The sequence below is a fragment of the Mesoplodon bidens genome (assembly GCF_964165515.1).
Source record: "Mesoplodon bidens genome assembly, chromosome: 3".
In the NCBI taxonomy this organism is placed as follows: Eukaryota; Metazoa; Chordata; class Mammalia; order Artiodactyla; family Ziphiidae; genus Mesoplodon; species Mesoplodon bidens.
Genome location: NC_138178.1, coordinates 143314089 through 143340109, shown reverse-complemented (window position 1 = coordinate 143340109; position 26021 = coordinate 143314089). Strand labels below are relative to the sequence as shown.

General features: G+C 39.2%; 1 protein-coding gene and 1 pseudogene across 4 annotated transcripts in view; one reads left to right on the top strand and one right to left on the bottom strand.

Annotated features, from left to right (window-relative positions):
• The window catches only part of GPHN (gephyrin), a 639047-nt gene that overhangs the window by 485883 nt on the left and 127143 nt on the right, over positions 1–26021 (bottom strand). The gene's annotated exons all lie outside the window — the stretch shown is intronic.
• On the top strand, positions 13202–14730 carry LOC308615028 (secretory carrier-associated membrane protein 4-like; annotated as a pseudogene). The gene has a single exon. The product of its transcript is annotated as a secretory carrier-associated membrane protein 4-like (transcript).

The following is a 26021-nucleotide window of genomic DNA, read 5'->3' as shown; positions in this document are numbered from 1 at the left end:
AAAAAGAACTCAATTGTCATAACACTCCCCCTACTCCTCTACCCCACCCTCCCCATCCCCCCAACCCACCCCCCAAGCAAATCTAATCTTGGAGAAGTAGGCAACACAACCCAAACAGAAATTGTCACAAAACTATCATATCTCCCATCTATTCTTCCAAGGGCCTGTAGATCTTTCAAGAAAGTCATTTGTTTTCTCATCACTGACCTTTCTCCTCCCCTTCTAAAAAGAAATTTTTTCACATAAGTGCTCTTTTTCCCCTCCCTTTCCCCTTTTAAGACAGTATATAAGCCCCAAATTCTAACACCTATTTGAGTCACATATTTTTTGTGAACTGGTACATATATATGTAATAAAATGTCTTTTGTCCTGCTAATCTGTTAGTTTAATTCACAGTATTAAATAAAGAGAGTAGAGGAAAAGTTTTCCCTTCTCGACAGTAAATTACAGCTATAGATTTACATCTCTTCTTATTTTCTTATCATGTTTTGTTACAAATTGACATTATTAAACATGTAAAATATTTGTTTCTTTTAAAGGGAATTAGGGCTTCCCTGGTGGCACTGTGGTTATGAACCTGCCTGCCAATACAGGGGACACAGGTTCCAGCCCTGGTCCAGGAAGATCCCACATGCTGTGGAGCAACTAAGCCTGTGCGCCACAACTACTGAGCCTGCGCTCTAGAGCCCATGAGCCACAACTACTGAGCCCGTGCACCACAACTACTGAAGCCCATGCGCCTAGAGCTCGTGCTCTGCAACAAGAGAGGCCACCACAATGAGTAGCTCCCACTCGCCGCAACTAGAGAAAGCCCACGCACAGCAACGAAGACCCAACGCAGCCAAAAATAAATAAAATAAATTTAAAAAAAAATAATAAAATAAAATAAAGGGAATTAATTTATCTTGTAAATTAATGCCCAAGAAAAGTTTGACGGCTGCATCTGAATGTGGCTCAGTTCTTCAGAACTACAGGCAGAAGATGTTATACTGACAACAAAGCCTATTTTAGGAATTATTTTGTAAATCAACTAAGTGCCATATGAGTACTGAGCACTCCTATAAATGAATCATTTAAATCTGTGTGCATGTTTTTCAAAATCAGTTAATGGAGCACCAAAAGTACAGCTTTTGAAAATTTTTAGTGAATTGTAATTACTAGAAACAAAGTTTATAAACAGAAGTTTAAATTCATCCTTTAAAAGGCAAAGGAGGAATTAGATAACTCAAAGAATAAAAGCCCATACAGGATAAAAGATTTAATTTTGAAATTTTATAGTTGTGCTTTGTAATATCTTGACTCGTGAGAAGAGTCTTTTGATGGAGCTCTCATTTTCAAATTAGTATATTTATATTTTGTATGGAAGAGAATAAAATGGAGAAAGCCTATAATTTTACAACATCTTACTATTGTGAAACATTACAAAGAATCATAGACACAAGTTATTTTAAGGAGTTTTATCTTCTAAAAATATGTGTCAAAGGAAAGAATTCTGAATGGAGCAACAAAAAACACCACCTGTAAAAGTACTTGGGATAAAATAAACATTTTAAAACTTTCTGAGGAAGATTACAGGAAATTTATTTTAAAAATTTAAACAAAGAAGAGTATACTTTTTAATAAAATATGAGTGACACCATATTACAGGTTGATATGGCTAAAAAACTGCTTAAAGCATGTAAATATGTACAAAATATTATCCTGCTTTTGTCACTTTTTATTATGTGATGATAATCACTATAAATAAATCACTCTAAATAAAATTTTGAAGTCACATTAAAGTACATGTCTAATTGTTATTTTTTAAGACATGGTTTTACTTTTGAAAATAGCTTTTCAGTAGACTGGTTTTATGGATCCACTAATATAAAATCCAAATTTGGGGGCAATAAATATTTCAAAACATACATAATTTGTTTTAATGGCCCTATTCTCTCTCAAACATGACATTAATAGGAATGATAAATTATACATTTAGCCTACAGGTTAACTGCCTGACACCTATTTGACCCCAGTTCACTAACCAATCAGACAGAGTCCAAACTTCACTGTTATAATCGTGTTAAACTGAACAAAATTGGCTTAAGACTGAATGAAATGTTGTATTCTGAGAATCGACATTATGACCCTTCTAAGATGAACTGCAGAGAAAACTGGAATTCTTGGAAAGAACTCAATTATGACTTTTTTTTTTTTTTTTTGCGGTACGCGGGCCTCTCACTGTTGTGGCCTCTCCAGTTGCGGAGCACAGGCTCCGGATGCGCAAGCTCAGCGGCCATGGCTCACAGGCCTAGCCGCTCCGCGGCATGTGGGATCTTCCCGGACCGGGGCACAAACCCGTGTCCCTTGCATTGGCAGGCGGACTCTCAACCACTGCGCCACCAGGGAAGCCCTGTATCCCTCTAAGTTACAAATTACTTTTAGAAATGCCTCCTATAGTTCCACACTAGCACATATAAAAAATATGGCATTAGCACAAGTATTTTTTTACATCAATATTTGAGTAGCAAATATTCAAATGACCATCAACAGAGGACTATTTAAGTGGATTATGGCACATCCATAGAACGAAATGCAATGCAGCTATTAAAAAGAGATGTCTTTTTATGCTGAAATTGAAACATCTTTGAAATATAATGTTAAATTTTAAAAAACATGCAAAACACTATACATTTATATAAGAAGTATATGTGTATTTTTCTGAAATGTATATTGTGCAAATATACATGTACCTACATATGTAACTATAAATATACAGGTGTATTTGTGTATGTATCCATACAATCACATTTATTTGTGTGTGTGTGTATGTACACACATGCATGTATGTTGGCAGGGCAGAAGCCTTGTGTGTGTGCATACCCACTGGCAGCTTCATAAGCACACATTACATACTCCAAAAAAACTGAAATAAAAATATTTGAGAACAATAAAAATCTTTAAGTGAACATTTATTCTATTCTAGGATAAATGATTAAATGCAAGAAGAGTAGCAGAAGTACAAATTTAGGAAAAGAAGTAAAAAACCAGAAAGAGTCCAGAAGAGTTGTACAAAAGCAACAATTAATAAGTTCAAAAATATATATAAATCAACTTATAATGGAGAAATAAAATCAAAACAAGATCCAACAAGCCTACATATATTACTGTCAGATTTTCCCCCTAAATCTAAATTACAAATATACTTTCTTCATTGAATTTTAATTGGAAAATTATTTTACTTCTCACTCTATCTGGAAAGTCTAGTATTTGTGGCAAGAAATAAAAATATTAGTTGAATTTACAGTAGCTAATTGTCTTTCCCCTTGAAAGTTTACATTTACATCCAACTAGACCTCACTCTCTTATCTCCTCCCGTAAAGAAAAACAGAGCATTATGTAATAGTTTTCCATTTCACTGATTAAGAATTTTTCAGGATTTCTTTCAAAGAAAATTGTTCCTTGTTTAACTGTAGATTCAGTGTCCATGGGAAGAGATGAATTCAGGAGGCTCCTATGTTATCATCTTGGACTGAACTCCAGAAACCCTTAAGGGATACTTATTTTATCAAGACCCAGTCCTTAGTGTACTAAATCCCAATGCAGTTGCCCAAGATGGCAACATAGGAGCCTCCTGATCTTAATACTACCATGGACACACCAAATTTACAACTACACACAGAGCAACTCCCTCTGAAAGAAATCCAGAAACTAAGCAAATCCTACACATCAGATGAACAATAAAATAACCATATCATCAACAATGAATTGTCTCAGCACACCTTCAACTACTACACTAAAAATAAAGATGGCAGCTTGGACAATCATAAAGGTCTGGGAGAAAACTAAAAGCTCAGGCTGGCCTGATTTATGAGGTTCATCTCCTAAATAAGACCACTCCATCAAACTGGAAGAGGGAACTATTTTATCTAATGCATCAAAACTTACACAGAGTCAAGGAAAATGAAACAAAAACAAAAACAAAAACAAAACAAAAACAGTATGTTCCAAACAAATGAATAAGGTAAAACTCTAGAAACAGACTGATGAAATGAAGATAAGTGATTTACCTGATAAAGAGTTGAAATAATGGCAATAAGAAACTCTCCAAGATCAAGAGAACAATGCATAAACAAAGTGAGAATTTCAACAAAGACACAGAAAACATATTGCAACCTACCACAACTGAATCATGAGGAAATAGAAAATCTGAACAGACTGGTTACTAGTGAGGAGATTAAATCAGTAATCTAAAACCTTCCAACAAATAAAAGTCTAGGACCAGATGGCTTCACTGGTGAAACTGATTCACTTTGCTGTACAGCAGAAAGTAACACAACATTGTAAATCAACTATACTCCAATAAAAATTAAAAAACAAAATAAAATAAAATAAAGAAAAATGAATACCAATCCTTCTTGAAAAGATATCTGCACCCCTATGTTCACTGCAGCATATTTACAATAGCCAAGACATGATAACAACCTAAGTGTCCATGGATGGATGAATGAATGGATAAGGAAAATTCTGTGTATACATATATATGTGTGTGTATATATATATATACACACACATAAATACACACACTAGGGAATATTATTCAGCCATAAAAAATAATAAAATCTTGCCATTTGTGAAACATGAATGGACCTTCAGGGCACTATGCTAAGTGAAATAAGCCAGAAAGAGAAAGACAAATACTGTATGATCTCACCTATATATGGAATTAAAAAAAAAAATACCTGATAGACACTGAGAACGGATTGAAGGTTGCCAGAGGCAGGGGGTGGGGGATGGGTGAAACGGATGAAGGTGGTTAAAAGGTACAAACTTAGAGTGATAAGATAAATAAGTTCTTGGGATATAATGTAGAGCATAGTATCCATAGTTGACAATACTGTACTGCATATTTTTAAGTGCCTAATAGAGTAGATCAAAAGAGTTCTCATCACAAGGAAAAAAAACTATAGCTATGTGAGATGACAGATGTTAATTAAAACTTATTGTGGTAATCATTTGGCAATACAGATCTTCCTCAACTTACAATGGGGTTACATCCTGATAAACCCATCATAAGTAGAAAATATTATAAATCGAAAATAATTTAATATACCTAGCCTACTGAAGTTCTTAGCTTAGCCTAGCCTACCTTAAAAGTGCTCAGAACACTTATATTAGCCTACAGCTGGGCAAAATCATATAACACAAAGTCTATTTTATAATAAAGTAATGGATTTCTCATGTAATTTATTGAACACTGTACTGGAAGTGAAAAACAGAACAGTTGTATGGGTACAGAATGGCTGTAAGGGTGTCGGTTGTTTACTCTCATGATTGCATGACTGGGAGCTGCGGCTCACTGCTGTTGCTCAGCATCACAAGAGATATCATTTGGTACAGTGCTAGCCCAGGAAAAGATCAAAATTCGAAGTATGGTTTCTACTGAATGCATATCACTTTCACACCATCGTAAAGTTAAAAAAGTCTAAATCAATCCACTGTTAGGTCAGGGACTATCTGTATCTATATATTTCAAATCATTATGTTGTTAACTTAAACTAATACAATGTTATATATCAATTACATCTCAATAAAACTGGGAAAAAATAAAAAGGTAAGGAAGGTGTGATGACAGCTTCTCATTAAATACAAAATAACAACAAAAAAATTATAATACAGGAACCAAATTGAAATTCTGCAGATGAAAGGTATAAAACTGACATGGAGGACTTCCCTGGTGGTGCAGTAGTTAAGAATCTGCTTGCCAATGCAGGGGACACGGGTTCGAGCCCTGGTCCTGGAAGATTCCACATGCCGCGGAGCAACTAAGCCCGTGCACCACAACTACTGAGCCTGCGCTCTAGAGCCCACAAGCCACAACTACTGAAGCCTGCACGTCTAGAGCCCATGCTCCACAACAAGAGAAGGCACTGCAATGAGAAGCCTGTGCACCACAACAAACAGTAGCCCCTGCTTGCCGCAACTAGAGAAAGCCCGGGCGCAGCAACAAAGACCCAACACAGCCATAAATAAATAAATTTATTTTTTTAAAAAAAGACATGGAAATTCGCTAGGGGAACATTAAATATGAATTGGCAATAGAAAGAATTGATGAAATTGGAGATAAAGCAATGAAGATTAGGTGAACCAAAGAACAGAGAAAAAAGAATAAAGAAAGATGAACAGGGGTTCAGAAAAGTCTGGGACACCACCAAAAACATCAATGTATGTGTATCAGAAGGAGAAAATAAAGTGAATGAAGCTGAAAAATATTACAAGGAAAAATGGCTGAAAACTTCCAAAGTTCGATGAAAAACATTGGTCTACACATCTGAGAGCCTCAACCAACTCCAATTAAGATAAGACATCCACAAATAAACCCACTACAGTAAAAACTGTGAGAGACAAAGACAAAATTATGAAAGTAAAAAAGAAAACTGAATTATCACATATATGGAACTCCAATAAGATAAACATTTGACTTCTCATCAGAAACAGAGACTAGAATGCAGTAGAATGAATGATATAAATATTTAGACCACTGAAAGAAAAAAATGGGTCAAATAAAAATTTAAGTCCAGGGAAGTAATATTTCAAAAATGAGGGCAAAATAAAGATATTCATAGATAAATAAAATAGGCAGAATTTATTGTTAGCTGAACTACCTTACAACAAATACTAAAAAACTTTCAAGACTGAAAGCCAATACCCCAGAGTAATTACAATATACACAGACACACACAGACACACACAATGAAGAGCAAAGGTAATTGTGTAGGTAATTATAAAAGACAGTATAATTGTATACTTCTTTTTTTCTTAACTGATTTAAAGAGCACCTGTATAAAATGATGTTTGTATGTATATAGAGAAAGACCTAATTATATTGTTGGGCCTATAGCCCATAAAAACAAAATATAATTGACAAAATAGCACAAGAAGCTTGAGGGACAAAGCTGTGTTGGGTTAGGAAACATACTAAATGATAATGCCACAAGAACAAATGAAAAGAATAAAAAATAGTAAATAAGAATATTAACATAATGAACACTTTTATACACACATACTTTGTTTCCTGAAAAGATATAAAATTATATAACCTAATTATAACAATTTATGTGTTGGGATTGTAACATATATTGAGAAAATATGTATAATAATTGTTTTTAAAAAGGGAAGAAAATAAATAGAGCTATACAGTATTAATATTTCTATATCTCACACAAATTAAGTTATTATAAATAAGTAGAATCTGTTAAGATATTTGTTGTAAGTCATAGAGTAACCACTAAGAAAATACTTCAAAAATATAGTGAAAAATTGTTAAAGTAATTAAAATGTTACTCTGTTGGAAAACTGGATGTCCATATGCAGAAGAATGAGTTGGATTCTTACCTTATGCCTTACATAAAAATTAATTTAATATGGATCTAAGACCTCAATGTAAGACTTAAAACTACAAAACTCTCAGAATCAAACGTAGACCAAGGGAATTTCCTGGTGGTCCAGTAGTTAAGGCTCTGTACTCCCAATGAAGGGAGCCCAGGTTCGATCCCTGATCAGGGAACTAGATCCCACATGCCACAACTAAAGATCCCACACACCGCAACGAAGATCCCACACGCTGCAATGAAGCTCCTGCATGCTGCAACTAAGACCTGGTGCCACCAAATAAATAAATATTAAAAAAAATAGACCAAAAGCTTCATAACATTGGATCTGTCAGTGATTTCTTGGATAAGACACCAAAGGCACAGGCAACAAAAGAAAAAAAAAAAGACAAACTGGACTTCATTAAAATTAAGAAATGTTCTTCATCAAACAACAATGTCAACAAAGGTTAAAGGCAACCCACAGAATGGGAGAAAATGTGGGCAATTAATATACCTAATAAGGGATTAATATCCACATTATACGGAGAACTCCAAAAACTCAATAACAAAAAAACAAATAACCCAATTCAATAATGGGCAAAGGACTTGAATAGACACTTCTCAAAGAAGACACACAAATGGCTAATAAGCACATGGAAAGATGTTCAACATCACTAATTATCAGGGAAATTGAGGTACCACCTCACACCCATTAGGATGGCTACTATAGCTTAAATGTGGAAGTAATCTAAGTATACCTTGACAAATTAACTGATAAACCACATGTGCTATTTGCATACACTGGAATATAATTCAGCCCTAAAAAGGAAGGAAATTTTGATACGCTGCAACATGGATGAACTCTGAAGACATTATGGACATTATGTTAAGTGAAATAAGCCAGTTACAAAACAACATATACTGTATGATTCTACCTATATGAGGTTCCTGGAGTAGTCAAAATCATAGAGACAGAAGTAGAATACTGGTTGCCAGGAGCAATTCCTGGGAACTGCAGAGAAGCACAGAACTGGAGTTAGTGTTTAATGGGTATAGAGTTTCATTTGGGGAAGATGAAAACGTTCTGGAGATAGATGTTGGTGATAAGTGCACAAAAATACACACATACTTAATACCATCAAATTATACACTTAAAAACTGTTAAGACAGTAAACTTTATTATGTGTATTTTGCCACAATACAAAAATTTTGGGGGAAAGGGGGTGATTCTGGCACTTCCTTAAAATGTTAAAACATGAGTTACCATATGACTAAGCAATTCTACCACTTGCTCTATATTAAAGAGAAAAGACAACATACTTCCATAGAAAAACCTTTACAACTAATGTTCATAGCAGTATTATTCATAATTCCAAAAAGTGGGAAAATCGCACTGTCCTTTAACTGATGAATGGATAAACAAAATGTGGTATATCCATACAATGAAATAATATTTGTCAATAAAAATAATGAAGTATTGACATATGAAACAACATGGATGGACTTAGTAAATACTATGCTCAGTGAAAGAAGCCAGTCAGAAAAGGAACATATTTATTTATTTATGCAAATTACCCCTAACAGGCAAATATAGAGAGGCAACGAGTAGACTAACAGTTGTCTAGGAGGGGGAGGTTGGGGAGTCGTTTCTGGGGCAATGAAAATATTCTAAAAAATTGATGGTGGTGATGAGAGCACAACTCTGTGAATACAATAAAAACCATTAAGAATTGGAATTGGCCAGCAAGATGGCGGAGTAGAAGGATGTGAGCTCATCTCCTCTTACAAAAACACCAAAATCACAACTAACTGCTGAACAACCATTGACCAAAAAAAAAAAAAAAAATGCTGCAACCTACCAAAAAAGATACCCTACATCCAAAGACAAAAAGAAGCCACACGAGATGGTAGAAGGAGTACAACTGTGATAAAATCAAATCCCATACTCACCATGTGGGTAACCCACAAACTGGAAAATAATTATACCACAGAAGTTCTCCTACACAAGTGAAAGTCCTGAGCCCCACGTCAGGCTTTCCAGCCTGGGGGTCTGGCAACGGGGGGAGTAGCTGCCAGAGAATCTGGCTTTGAAGGTCAGCAGCGTTTGATCGCAAGAATTCCACACGACTGGGGGAAACAGAAACTCCACTCTTGGAGGGTGCATACAAGTTCCTGTGTGCACCAGGACCCAGGGGAAAAATCAGTGACCTGTGGGCCAGGCTTACCTGCCAGTATTGGAAGGTCTTCTGCAGTTGACAGCAATATAATCTTGCCTCAGGAAACAAGAAAAATCTCAAATAAACAACCTAAAATTACACCTAAAGCAACTAGAGAAAGAAGAGCAAACAAAACCCAAAGGTAGTATTAATAGAAGGAAAGAAATTATAAACATGAGAGCAGAAATAAATGAAACAGAAACAAAGGAAACAACAGAAAAGATCAATGAAACTAAAAGCTGGTTCTTCAAAAAGATAAGCTGAATTGATAAACCTTTAGCCACACTCATCAAGAAAAAAAGGGAAAGGATTCAAATCAATAAAATTAGAAATGAGAAGGGAGAAGTTCCAATGGACACTACAGAAATACAAAGGATCATTAACAACTATATGCCAATAAAATGGACAACCTGGAAGAAGGGAACAAACTTGTAGAAAGGTACAATCTCCCAAGACTGATCCAAGAAGAAATAGAAAATATCAACAGACCAATCACAAGTACTGAGATTGAAACTGTGAGTAAAAATCTTCCAACAAACAAAAGTCCAGGACCAGATGGCTTCACAGGCGAATTCTATCAAACATTCTGAGACGAGTTAACACCTATGCTTCTGAAACTATTCCAAAAAATTGCTGAGGAAGGAATACTCCCAAGCTCATCCTATGAGGCAACCATCACCCTGATACCAAAACCAGACAAAGATACCACAAAAAAAGAAAATTACAGGCAATATCACTGATGAACATAGATGCAAAAATCCTCAACAAAATACCAGCAATCCAAATCCAACAATACAGTAAAAGCATCATACACCATGATCAAGTGGCATTTATCCCAGGGATTCAAGGATTTTTCAATATCCACAAATCAGTCAGTATGACACACCGCATCAACAAATTGAAGAATAAAAACCATATGATCATCTCAATAGATGCAGAAAAAGCTTTTGACAAAATTCAACACCCATTTATGATAAAAACTCTCCAGAAGTGGGCACAGAGGGAATATACTTCAACATAATAAAGGCCATACTTGACAAACCTACAGCTAACATCATACTCAAAGGTGAAAAGCTGAAAGCACTTCCTCTAAGATCAGGAACAAGACAAGGATGTCCACTCTTGCCACTTTTATTCAACATAGTTTTGGAAGTCCTAGTGACAGCAATTAGAGAAGAAAAAGAAATAAAAGAAATCCAAATTGGAAAAGAAGAAGTAAAACTGTCACTGCAAATAACTTAGTATTGGGTTGGCCAAAAAGTTCATTCAGGTTTTTCTGTAACATCTTAAGGAAAAACATGAACAAACTTTTTGGCCAGCCCAATATTATTCATAGAAAATCTTAAAGATGCTACCAGAAAACTAGTAGAGGTCATCAATGAATTCGGTACAGTTGCAGGATACAAACTTAATACACAGAAATCTGTTGCATTTCTATACACTAACAACGAAAGATCAGAAAGAGAAATTAAAGAAACAATCACATCAAAAAGAGTAATTCCTAGGTTTATTCATACCTAGGAATGAACCTACCTAAGGAGACAAAAGACCTGTACTCCAAAAACTATAAAACACTGATGAAAGAAATTAAAGATGACATAAAGAGATGAAAAGATATACCATGCTCTTGGATTGGAAAAATCAATATTGTCAGAATGAGTATAATACCCAAGGTGATCTATAGATTCAATGCAATCCCTATCAAGTTACCAATGGCATTTTTCACAGAACTAGAACAAAAAATCTTAAAATTTGTATGGAGACACAAAAGACCCCGATAGCCAAAGCAATCTTGAGAAAGAAAAACAGAGCTGGAGGAAACAGGCTCCCTGACTTCGAAGCTACAGTAATCAAAACAGTATGGAACTGGCACAAAAACAGAAATACAGATCAATGGAGCAGGACAGAAAGCCCGGAAATAAACCCATGCACCTATGGTCAATTAATCTATGACAAAGGAGACAAGAATATACAATGTAGGAAAGACAATCTCTTCAATAAATGGTACTGGGAAAACCGGACAGCTATGTGTAAAAAATGAAATTACAACATTCTTTAACACCATACACAAAAATAAGCTCAAAATGGATTAAAGACCTGAATGTAAGACCAGATACTATAAAACTCTTAGAGGAAAACATAGGCAGAAAATTCTCTGACATAAATTCTGTGACATAAACTGCAGCAATATCTTTTCCAAGCCATATCCTAGAGTAATGGAAATAAAAACAAAAATAAACAAATGGGACCTAATTAAACTTAAAAGCTTTTGCACAGCAAAGGAAACCATAAACAAAATGTAAAGACAACCCACAGAATGGGAGAAAATATTTGCAAACGATGAGACCCACAAGGGATTAATCTCCAAAATTTACACAGTTCATGCAGCTCAATATCAAAAAATCAAATAACCCAATCAAGAAATGGGCAGAAGACCTAAATAGACATTTCCCCAAAGAAGACATACAAATGGTCAAGAGGCACATGAAAAGCTGCTCAACATCGCTAATTATTAGAGAAATGCAAATCAAAACTACAATGAGATATCACCTCACACCAGTCACAATGGCCATCATCAAAAAGTCTACAAACAATAAATGCTGGAGAGGGTGCAGAGAAAAGGGAACCCTCCTACACTGTTGGTGGGAATGTAAATTGGTACAGTCACCATGGAGAACAGTATGGAGGTTCCTTAAGAAACCAAAAATAGAGCTACCATATGATCTAGCAATCCCACTCCTGGGCATATATCCAGAAAAAAACATGGTTTGAAAGGATACATGCACCTCAATGTTCACTGCAGCGCTGTTTACAATAGCCAAGACACGGATGCAACCTAAATGTACATCGACGGATGGATGGATAAGGAAGATGTGTTATATATATACAATGGAATATTACTCAGCTATTAAAAAGAATGAAATAATGCCAACCTCAACAACATGGATGGATCTGGAGATTACCATACTAAGTGAGGTAAGTCAGACAAATATCATATATCGTTTACATGCAGAATCTAAAAAAAAAAAAGATACAAATGAACTTACTTACAAAACAGAAACAGATTTATAGACTTAGAGGACAAACTTATGGTTACCAGGGGAGAAGGGTGGAGGAGAGGGACAGATTGGGAGCTTGGGATTGACATGTACACACTGCTATATTCAGAACAGATAACCAACAAGGACCTACTGCATAGCACAGGGAATGCTGCTCAATATTCTGTAATAACCTAAAGGGGGAAAGAATTTGAAGAACAGATACATGTAAATGTATAACTGAAGAGCTTTGCTGTACACCTGAAACTAACACAACATTGTTAATCAACTATGCTCCAATATAAAATAAAAATTTTAAAACAACCCATTAAAGTGTACACTTTAAATGGATGAACTGTATGGTATATGATTTAGATCTCAATAAAGAATAAAGTTGTCTAGACATTAAAAAGATCCTTAGGAAAGGAGGATAATGCTTCTGTTCAGGCTCCCTACCTACTCCCCACTCCCTCCAAAAGAAAAAGTTAAAGTAAATTCACAAAGAATTAGAAGTGCAACAACTTCAGCAAGTCTTAATCTCTTCAGTGATAGCCAGATCAAATCTAAAACACTGGGCAGAGGCGGGGAAGGCGGGCCGGTTGCTAAGACTTGGTGAAGCGCAGCGCTTCCGCCCGTCTCATCAGGTGGCTGCAGGCTTCCGCCCCTGCCGTGTCTTCACAGCAGGAATGTCAGGAAAGGAGAACAACTTCCCCCTGCTGCCCAGGTTCATCCCCCTGAAGCCCTGCTTCTACCAGAACTTCTCTGACGAGATCCCTATCGAGCACCAGGTCCTGGTGAAGAGGATCTACCGCCTGTGGCTGTATCTGACAGCTCCTTCAATTTCATGGCGTTTTTCTTCATCTTCGGAGCCCAGTTCACCCTGACCGTCATCCAGGCTGTCGGCCTCTTGGGATGGGGCGCGTGTGGTTGGCTGGCCGCGACTGGGTTCTTCCAGACCAGTGTCGGGGCTGCCATGGTCATGCTGCTTCCGGCCATCATGTTCTCCATGTCGGCCGCCATGATGGCCATCACGATCATGAAGGTGCACAGCATCTACCGCGGGGCTGGCAGGAGCTTCCAGAAGGCGGAGACGGAGTGGAACACAGGCGCCTGGCGGAATCCGCAGTCCCGAGAGGCCCAGTACAACAACTTCTCGGGGAACAGCCTGCCTGAGTACCCCACCGTGCCCAGCTACCCGGCCCCCGCCAGCGGCAGCCAGTGGCCTTAGGGGGAGCCCGGCGGCCCCGCTGCCCGCCCTCCACCGGCCCACCTGCCCCTCGCCATCCACTCCCGCCACCCTGGGTTTGGTGAGGCCCCTCCGCCAGCCAGGACAGCAGACCTAGGGGCTCTCGGGGACCCGCCCCCGCATTCACCTCACTCCCGAGAGCAGGGCTCCCTGCGAGCTCTGCCCAGAAGCTGTCTGGCCGCCGCTGTCCAGCAGAAGGACACCTGCTGTGGTCCTGAATGTGTTTAGTCACTGTGACGTCCACTGTGCTGCAGCCACACCCTCTCCCCTCGGGGTCTCGGGGGGCTGACCCGGGCCTTGCAGGTCAGAGGTAGGCCGGCTGCCCCCTTTCCAGAGCTGCTGACGTGGAGAAGGGCCCCGGCCCTGCGTCCACCCTTCCCGGCCTCCATCCGTGTGGTCGCCCCTGGCCCAGCTTCCAGTAAGAGGGAAAGAGGGAGGCCTTCCCAGCACCAGGTTCCGGTCCGTGGTGGGAGACGGAGGAGCTCGACAGTAGCCGGATCCTCCATGTGTTTGCCCTCTTGTGGACTTGCTGCCTCAGTGCCACGATCTGAGCTTCACCCCATCTGGCTGACTGGCTGGCTGTCCATCTGTCCATTGGCAGCTTGCCTCCAGTCCCCCAGCCCGTGGCCACGCTCATTCCGAGACGCTCTCATCCCCCGCGGAGGGGTCTTAGAGCTGGGACCCTCAGGCAGGACCTCATCAGATCTGAAACCTGGGACAAACTCGCTCTGCGGGGAAGGGGAGCCGCCGGTCTGTCCCCGACGGAAGCAGACGGGAAACCAGACGCATCTCCGCAAAGCGCGTGCCCCAGGCCAAGCGCTGGGCCCGAGGTTCGTGGGTTGCCATCCACGCAGCCCTCCCGGGGCCGCGGGACCAGGAGTTGGAGTTCCTGAGGGGGCAGAGGAGAGTGACAAGTCTGTGCCTTATTAGGAATCTGAACCCGCCCCTTCACTCTGCTCTCCGGTCCTTCCAGCCCCTTCCTAGGCAAGCAGCCTGCACCTGTGTGAGTGCATGGGCCCCGGTCCAGGCTCCCGGGCACCCCGGACACTGCCCCTCGGCTCCTAGCCGCCCAGCCCTCGGGGCATGACGCCCTTCCTGTCGCACCAGCTGGGCTGCCCCCCACGCCCCCGCCTGCTTGCTTGGCTACTCATGCTGACCGCCCCACAGTGCCCGAAGGCGGCCGCGAGAAAGCGCCCGGGTCTGGGACCCTAATGGGACCCTGAGATGGGAAACCTGGGTCCCGTCGCGTCCCCAAGGCCACCTCTCGTGACGGAGGCATGTGCCGTGCTCCCCGTGGGGCCGAGTCTCACGTGAGTGGGGCGCCACCAGTGACGGGCAATGAGCAGGCGTCAGCCAGCCAGGGATCACCCACAGCACCCACCCCCACCCCGCTCCTCGCTGTGTGTTGTGGTTTTTGTTACGTGAGAATATTCTGGAAATAAAGATATCCTTTCTGCATCAAAAAAAAAAAAAATCTAAAACACTGTCTTCAGTTTTTCCATTACACTTTAAGGGAGGCACCGACAAACTACAGCTTGTTCTGAATGGCTTTCTCAAATCTAATTATCCTGACTAAATCACTGGTCTAAATAAATCAATGAAATAACTAAATTTAAAAGTTATAAATAACATATATAACAAATTATCTAATTCTACCCTTTTGAGAATGTAATATACTTTATTAGGACACACAACTGACCTTTGGATTACATCTTTTTAGCAATATCTGACACCTTCCCAAACCACTGTCCTTTATAAAGGTATTCTGGAAACAGAAAGAGTAACCTGAAGTCCATTTTATTAAAAACTGTCCCCCAAATTATGGCAAGGACCATGCCTACTTTATTTACCATTATTTTCCAGGTCCTACCATATTAAATGACACATAGTATATACTCAATAAATATTCACTAGTTGTGTTTTAAGCACTTCTAAATTCTTGACTTAATGATAGAGGAGAAAAGAATGTTTTAAACTAAGTATTAATAAGTACCCTATTTACATTTCATCTTTTTCTGCTAAAAAATGTCAAGACTTAATATCACTTTGCTTCCAATTTAAGTGAACTATAAAAGTTTGCACTCAATGCCAGGTGGCTAAGTGAAACTCTGACCAGTATATAAATATCACTTCACCTCACAAAGTGCAACTCAAATATTTTTCCAGTCTGACTATGCTCTTAGTTATTTATAAAAGAGAGAAAGATAAGATACAACTTTACAGACCAAAAAGAAAAATACTATCTTAACTTACTTTTTAAATTACTGTCTTTTAAGAAACAAGTTAAAGTAAGACTGAATTACTCAAATTATTTTTTCTCCTCTACAAAATTATGCTATGAGAGTTATTTTCAAAGTGAACTGTTCAGAAACAGATACAATTTTGAAAATGCTTTCAGGGACCTTCTTCGATTTCATCAGGAAAAAATAGAATCCTTTGTTGGCGATATCTTCTCAGTATTCTAAACAGCAAGTACCTATAAATCAAAACCATGGGGATTAGTGAGGTCATCATATCCTTTTGCTCATGGAGTTAGGTCTCTCATTTATCTCATACACACTTAGAAAGATACTGAGGCTGCAGAAGGAACGAATGCTGATCAAAGTTTAAATACAGCTATTAGGTCACCAGAGAGTAGACTTTTGTATTGAACACCAATAAAGGGCTGAATGTTAGAACTGCCTGAAGAATGGTGAAAACGCAGGTTTTGCCAATGTATATTCACTATACATTCAGTCTGTTACTCTCTTACTCTTTCCATTACCCATTCTTTCATTTAGTCACTAAATCACATATTCATTCCTTCACTCAACTATTTAAGGAATATGTTTGGTTGGATCTATTGTGGTAGGTGGTAGCGATGTAAGATTAAACATGAACAGTCTCTGCCCTTAAGGAAGTTATAATCTATTGAGATATACAGACAGTACATACACAAACAATGATAATATAGTGTAAAAAGCTATGATAGAAGTTTAGGCAACATATAGGAGGAGCACACGGGAGATCACAGAGGACTCCAGGAAGGAAAAAATGCAAGCTCAATCAGCTCAACCAGCCTTCCTCCCTAAATGGATTACCCTAAATTTAAAATTTAGGCTTCCTTCTTAACGTTCATTTAATTTCTCTCGGAGAGTAAAAAAAGATTAGGGTAGTTAACATTTACCAGTGACCAGATAGGAGTGGAAAGAAGGGGCAGCAAGGGCTAGTCTCCTTTAAACTGCTGCCCAATTATCTAGTATTGTGGACATTTTCCCAGCTGGGTAAAGGTAATTTAATTCTCCTTACTCTCAAAGAATAGTATTTTAAAACTTTAAACTCTTAAAAACATCAAGAAAAGAAATAAATGGGTCTCTCCTAGCTTTTCTTTTGTCATTTTCTTCCTAATGTGGGCTGAGTCACAAGCAGGTGTTTCTTAGGAAACTCATTAGGGAAGCATACTTAGGCAGACTTTTGATTAGCAAGCTTCTTCACCTGCCTGTTTGTCTTCCCAACCAACAACCAACCATCTTCCACTGAAAAATCCAAAAGGAGTTCATATATAGGACTCAAGTGTCATTACTTGATTGAGGCTTTTCCTTTGCAGGTGTTAAATCTCACTTTCAATCTCACGTTTAGTCTCTGCAGATACCAACATAAACCATAACCAAAGGAAACAAAAATTCTGTTCCTCCTTCTCCTAATAAAAATTGAGAAAAACATATATATATAAAAGTTCATGGTGAGAGAACAATTAAATGATCAAAAGTCATATACCTACAAGCCATATAGAAAAAAATATTTTCAAACATTTTAATGTCAGTTCCTAGGTGGCCAGTGCTAAGATTTTACTCCATCATATTTTTAATAAACTCATCAATACAAACTAAAACCAAATGTGAAGTCATTATGCTGTAGATCTTAAACTTACACAGTGCTGTGTATCAATGATATCTCAATAAAACTGGAAAAAAAATTTTTTTAATGTGAGAACAAAACCAAGAAAGTCAAAACTAAGGCTAGGAGTAGAAAGAACACAATGCCTGGTTGTCAGGAGGCCCATCACCATGTAGTTTTAGGACCTTAGATAAATCACAGCTCAGCTGAGCTTTAGGTTTCACATCTCTAAATTGACAGAACTAATTGAGTATGATTCTCATGCAGAAAAGGAAATTTCAATGTAGTGGGCAATAGACCATAAGATGATGGAAGGTGCAGATGGAAACTAGCCAACTCCCAGCAAAAAGCAGGATATACAGTCATACAACACAAGGATACAAATTCTGCTAACAACCTGAACTAGTTTGGAGCAATCTTCCCTAGTCAAGCCTCCAGATGAAAATGCAATCCCCAGCTAACACTCAGATTGCAATCTTGGGAGATACTGAGCAAAGGAACCAGTTAAACTGTGCCCAAAATCCTGACTGTGAGATAATAAATATGTGTTGTTCTAAGAAAGTTTGTGGTAATCTGTTACATGGCAATATAAAACTAATATAAGTAGACAATGCAATCATTCATTTTTTCACTCTGACCATCAGTGTCAGATGTATCAATGTGTTCTTGATAAATGAAATACATGGATATCAAAACTTTGTTTTAATCACTAGTTTTAATCTCACAGACTCTCATTGATCTTCAGCCAAACTGAGTTTCTAAAAAGTGTAACATACCCCTGGAGTTTCTATTCATTCTCATCATCAATCATTCTCTCCCTCTCTCTCTGTTATTCCTTCTTTCCTCCCTCCCTTCCTCCTTCCCTTTTTTTTTTCCCTTAACAAAAGCTTCATTTCAAGGATCACCTCTTTTAAAAATACTTTGTCGGTGCTCCCATTAAACTTTTATATGCCTCTATAATAATATTCCTCAGTTAAGGTATTACAATGGAAAGGGGAATGAGAATCTTTGACTCCTTTTCCCTTTCTGACTGATAGCGGTAAAGTTTCTCTTTTTAAGAAAGAAGAGGGGGACGAGGGGAAGATGGCGGAAGAGTAAGACGCTGAGATCATCTTCCTCCCCACAGATACACCAGAAATACATATACACGTGGAACAACTCTTACAGAACACCTACTGAACGCTGGCAGAAGACCTCAGACCTCCCAAAAGGCAAGAAACTCCCCACGTACCTGGGTAGGGCAAAAGAAAAAAGAATAAACAGAGACGAAAGGATAAGGACGGGACCTGCACCAGTGGGAGGGAGCTGGCACAAGACCTCAGACCTCCCAAAAGGCAAGAAACTCCCCACGTACCTGGGTAGGGCAAAAGAAAAAAGAATAAACAGAGATGAAAGGATAAGGACGGGACCTGCACCAGTGGGAGGGAGCTGTGAAGGAGGAAAGGTTTCCACATACTAGGAAGGCCCTTCGCGGGCGGAGACTGCGGGTAGCAGAGGGGGAAAGCTTCGGAGCCGCAGAGGAGAGCACAGCAACAGGGGTGCGGAGGGCAAAGCGGAGAGATTCCCGCACAGAGGATCGGGGCCGACCAGTACTCACCAGCCCGAGAGGCTTGTCTGCTCACCCACCGGGGCAGGCGGGGCTGGGAGCTGAGGCTCGGGCTTCGGTCAGAGCGCAGGGAGAGGACTGGCGGCGTGAACACAGCCTGCAGGGGGTTAGAACACCACGGCTAGCCAGGAGGGAGTCCGGGGGAAAGTATGGAGCTGCCGAAGAGGCAAGAGACTTTTTCTTCCCTCTTTGTTTCCTGGTGTGCGAGGAGAGGGTATTCAGAGCGCTGCTTAAAGGAGCTCCAGAGACGGGCGCGAGCCGTGGCTAAAAGCGTGGACCCCAGAGACAAGCATGAGACGCTAAGGCTGCTGCCGCCGCCACCAAGAAGCCTGTGTGTGAGCACAGGTCACTATCTACAACCCCTTCCGGGAGCCTGTGCGGCCCGCCACTGCCAGGGTCCCGGGATCCAGGGACAACTTCCCCGGGAAAACGCATGGCGCGCCTCAGGCTGGTGCAAAGTCATGTGGGCCTCTGCCTCTGCAGGCTCGCCCCGCACTCCGTACCCCTCCCTCCCCCTGGCCTGAGTGAGTCAGAGTCCCCGAAGCAGCGGCTCCTTTAACCCCTTCCTCTCTGAGCGAAGAACATACGCCCTCCGGCGACCTACACGCAGAGGCGGGGCCAAATCCAAAGCTGAGCCCCGGGAGCTGTGCGAACAAAGAAGAGAAAGGGAAATCTCTCCCAGCAGCCTCAGAAGCAGCGGATTAAAGCTCCACAATCAACTTGATGTACCCTGCATCTGTGGAATACATGCATAGACAACCAATCATCCCAAATTGAGGAGGTGGACTTTGAGAGCAAGATTTATGATTTTTTCCCCTTTTCCTCTTTTTGTGAGTGTGTATGTGTATGCTTCTGTGTGAGATTTTGTCTGTATAGCTTTGCTTTCACCATTTGTCCTAGGGTTCTATCCATCCTCTTTTTTCCTTAATTATTTTTTATTTTAATAACTTTATTTTATTTTATCTTACTTTATTTTACTTTATCTTCTTTCTATTTTTCCTTGCTTCCTTCCTCCCCCCCTCCTTTCTTTCTTTCTTTCAACGTCTACTAATTCTTTCTTTCTACTTTTTCTCCCTTCTATGCTGAGCCGTGTGGATGAAAGGCTCTTGGTGCTACAGCCAGGAGTCAGTGCTGTGCCTCTGAGGTGGGAGAGCCAATTTCAGGACACTGGTCCACAAGAGACCTCCCAGCTCCACATAATATCAAACGGCGAAAATCTCCCAGAGATCTCCATCTCAACACCAGCACACAGCTTCACTCAACAACCAGCAAGCTACAGTGCTGGACACCCTATGCCAAACAACTAGGAAGACAGGAACACAAGCCCACCTATTAGCAGAGAGGATGCCTAAAATCATAATAAGTCCACAGACACCCCAAAACACACCACCAGATGTGGACCTGCCCACCAGAAAGACAAGATCCAGCCTCATCCACCAGAACAAAGGCACTAGTCCCTCCACCAGGAAGCCTACACAACTCACTGAAAGAACCTTATCCACTAGGGACAGACATCAAAAACACCGGGAACTACAAACCTGCAGCCTGCAAAAAGGAGACCACAAACACAGTAAGATAAGCAAAATGAGAAGACAGAAAAACACACAGCAGGAGAAAGAGCAAGATAAAAACCCAGCAGACCTAACAAATGAAGAGGAAATAGGCAGTCTACCTGAAAAAGACTTCAGAAAAATGATAGTAAAGATGATCCAAAATCTTGGAAATAGAATAGACAAAATGCAAGAAACATTTAACAAGGATCTAGAAGAACTAGAGGTGAAACAAGCAACAATGAACAACACAATAAATGAAATTAAAAATACTCTAGATGGGATCAATACCAGAATAACTGAGGCAGAAGAACGGATAAGTGACCTGGAAGATAAAATAGTGGAAATAACTACTGCAGAGCAGAATAAAGAAAAAAGAATAAAAAGAACTGAGGACAGTCTCAGAGACCTCTGGGACAAGATTAAAGGCACCAACATTCGAATTATAGGGGTTCCAGAAGAAGAAGAGAAAAAGAAAGGGACTGAGAAAATATTTGAAGAGATTATAGTTGAAAACTTCCCTAATATGGGAAAGGAAATAGTTAATCAAGTCCCGGAAGGACAGAGAGTCCCATACAGGTTAAATCCAAGGAGAGATACACCAGGACACATATTAATCAAACTGTCAAAAATTAAATACAAAGAAAACATATTAAAAGCAGCAAGGGAAAAACAACAAATAACACACAAGGGAATCCCCATCAGGTTAACAGCTGATCTTTCAGCAGAAACTCTGCAAGGCAGAAGGGACTGGCAGGACATATTTAAAGTGATGAAGGAGAAAAACCTGCAAACAAGATGACTCTACCCAGCAAGGATCTCATTCAGATTTGATGGAAAATTAAAAACTTTACAGACAAGCAAAAGCTGAGAGAGTTCAGCACCACCAAACCAGCTTTACAACAAATGCTAAAGGAACTTCTCTAGGCAAAAAACACAAAAGAAGGAAAAGACCTACAATAACAAACCCAAAACAATTGAGAAAATGGGAAAAGGAACATACATATCGATAATTACCTTAAATATAAATGGATTAAATGCTCCCACCAAAAGACACAGACTGGCTGAATGGATACAAAAACAAGACCCATATATATGCTGTCTACAAGAGACCTACTTCAGACCTAGAGACACATACAGATTGAAAGTAAGGGGATGGAAAAAGATATTCCATGCAAATGGAAACCAAAAGCTGGAGTAGCAATTCTCATATCAGACAAAATAGACTTTAAAATAAGACTATTAGAAGAGACAAAGAAGGACACTACATAATGATCAAGGGATCGATCCAAGAAGAAGATATAACAATTGTAAATATTTATGCACCCAACATAGGAGCACCTCAATACATAAGGCAAATACTAACAGCCATAAAAGGGGAAATCGACAGTAACACATTCATAGTAGGGGACTTTAACACCCCACTTTCACCAATGGACAGATCATCCAAAATGAAAATAAATAAGGAAACACAAGCTTTAAATGATACATTAAACAAGATGGACTTAATTGATATTTACAGGACATTCCATCCAAAAACAACAGAATACATATTTTTCTCAAGTGCTCATGGAACATTCTCCAGGATAGATCATATCTTGGGTCACAAATCAAGCCTTGGTAAATTTAAGAAAATTGAAATTGTATAAAGTATCTTTTCTGACCACAATGCTATGAGACTAGATATCAATTACAGGAAAAGATCTGTAAAAAATACAAACACATGGAGGCTAAACAATACACTACTTAATAACGAAGTGTTCACTGAAGAAATCAAAGAGGAAATAAAAAAATACCTAGCAACAAATGACAAAGGAGACACAACGACCCAAAACCTATGGGATGCAGCAAAAGCAGTTCTAAGAGGGAAGTTTATAGCAATACAATCCTACCTTAAGAAACAGGAAACATCTGGAGCAAACAACCTGACCCTCCACCTAAAGCAATTAGAGAAAGAAGAAGAAAAAACCCCCAAAGTTAGCAGGAAGAAAGAAATCATAAAGATCAGATCAGAAATAAATGAAAAAGAAATGAAGGAAACGATAGCAAAGATCAATAAAACTAAAAGCTGGTTCTTAGAGAAGATAAACAAAATAGACAAACCATTATTCAGACTCATCAAGAAAAAAAAGAAGACTCAATCAATAGAATTAGAAATGAAAAAGGAGAAGTAACAACTGACACTTCAGAAATACAAAAGATCATGAGAGATTACTATAAGCAACTCTATGCCAATAAAATGGACAACCTGGAAGAAATGGACAAATTCTTAGAAATGCACAACCTGCCAAGACTGAATCAGGAAGAAATAGAAAATATGAACAGACCAATCACAAGCACTGAAATTGAAACTGTGATTAAAAATCTTCCAACAAACAAAAGCCCAGGAACAGATGGCTTCACAGGCGAATTCTATCAAACATTTAGAGAAGAGCTAACACCTATCCTTCTCAAACTCTTCCAAAATATAGCAGAGGCAGGAACACTCCCAAACTCATTCTACAAGGCCACCATCACCCTCATACCAAAACCAGACAAGGATGTCACAAAGAAAGAAAACTACAGGCCAATATCACTGATGAACATAGATGCAAAAATCCTCAACAAAATACTAGCAAACAGAATCCAACAGCACATTCAAAGGATCATACACCATGATCAAGTGGGGTTTATTCCAGGAATGCAAGGATTCTTCAGTATATGCAAATCAATCAACGTGATACACCATATTAACAAACTGAAGGAGAAAAACCGTATCATCATCTCAATAGATGCAGAGAAAGCTTTCAACAAAATTCAACACCCTTTTATGATAAAAACCCTGCAGAAAGTAGGCATAGAGGGAACTTTCCTCAACATAATAAAGGCCATATATGACAAACCCACAGCCAACATCGTCCTCAATGGTGAAGAACTGAAACCATTTCCACTAAGATCAGGAACAAAGACAAGGTTGCCCACTCTCACCACTCTTACTCAACATAGTTTTGGAAGTTTTAGCCACAGCAATCAGAAAAGAAAAGGAAATAAAAGGAATCCAAATCGGAAAAGAAGAAGTAAAGCTGTCACTGTTTGCAGATGACATGATACTATACATAGAAAATCCTAAAGATGCTACCAGAAAACTTACTAGAGCTAATCAATGAATTTGGAAAAGTAGCAGGATACAAAATTAATGCACAGAAATCTCTGGCATTCCTATACACTAATGATGAAAAATCTGAAAGTCAAATCAAGAAAACACTCCTATTTACGATTGCAACAAAAAGAATACAATATCTAGGAAGAAACCTACCTAAGGAGACAAAAGACCTGTATGCAGAAAATTATAAGACACTGATGAAAGAAATTAAAGATGATACAAATAGATGAAGATATATACCATGTTCTTGGAAGAATCAACATTGTGAAAATGACACTACCCAAAGCAATCTACAGATTCAGTGCAATCCCTATCAAACTACCACTGGCAATTTTCACAGAACTAGAACAAAAAATTTCACAATTCGTATGGATACACAAAAGACCCTGAATAGCCAAAGCAATCTTGAGAACAAAAAACGGAGCTGGAGGAATCAGGCTCCCTGACTTCAGACTATACTACAAAGCTACAGTAATCAAGACAGTATGGTACTGGCACAAAAACAGAAAGATAGATCAATGGAACGGGATAGAAAGCCCAGAGATAAACCCACGCACATATGGTCACCTTTTCTTTGATAAAGGAGGCAGGAATGTACAGTGGAGAGAGGACAGCCTCTTCAATAAATGGTGCTGGGAAAACCGGACAACTACATGTAAAAGTATGAGATTAGATCACTCCCTAACACCATACACAAAAATAAGGTCAAAATGGATTACAGACCTAAATGTAAGGCCAGACACTATCAAACTCTTAGAAGAAAACATAGGCAGAACACTCTATGACATAAATCACAGCAAGATCCTTTTGGACCCACCTCCTAGAGAAATGGAAATAAAAACAAAAATAAACAAATGGGACCTAATGAAACTTCAAAGCTTTTGCACAGCAAAGGAAACCATAAACAAGACCAAAAGACAACCCTCAGAATGGGAGAAAATATTTGCAAATGAACCAACTGACAAAGGATTAATCTCCAAAATTTATAAGCAGCTCATGCAGCTCAATAACAAAAAAACAAACAACCCAATCCAAAAATGGGCAGAAGACCTAAATAGACATTTCTCCACAGAAGATATACAGACTGTCAACAAACACATGAAAGAATGCTCAACATCATTAATCATTAGAGAAATGCAAATCAAAACTACAATGAGGTATCATCTCACACCAGTCAGAATGGCCATCATCAAAAAAATCTAGAAACAATAAATGCTGGAGAGGGTGTGGAAAAAAGGGAACACACTTGCACTGCTGGTGGGAATGTGAATTGGTACAGCTGCTATGGTGAACAGTATGGAGGTTCCTTAAAAACCTACAAATAGAACTACCATATGACCTAGCAATCCCACTACTGGGCATATACCCTGAGAACACCATAATTCAAAAAGAGTCATGTACCACAATGTTCATTGCAGCTCTATTTACAATAGCCCAGAGAGGGAAACAACCTAAGTGTCCATCATCGTATGAATGGATAAAGAAGATGTGGCACATATATACAACAGAATATGACTCAGCCATAAAAAGAAACGAAATTGAGCTATTTGTAATGAGGTGGATAGACCTAGAGTCTGTCATACAGAGTGAAGTAACTCAGAAAGAGAAAGACAAATACCGTATGGTAACACATATATATGGAATTTAAGAAAAAAAATGTCATGAAGAACCTAGGGGTAAGACAGGAATAAAGACACAGACCTACTAGATAATGGACTTGAGGATATGGGGAGGGGGAAGGGTAAGCTGTGACAAAGCGAGAGAGGCATGGACATATATACACTACCAAACGTAAGGTAGATAGCTAGTGGGAAGCAGCTGCACAGCACAGGGAGATCAGCTAGGTGCTTTGTGACCGCCTGAAGGGGTGTGATAGGGAGGGTGGGAGGGAGGGACATGCAAGAGGGAAGAGATATGGGAACATATGTATATGTATAACTGATTGACTTTGTTATAAAGCAGAAGCTAACACACCATTGCAAAGCAATTATACTC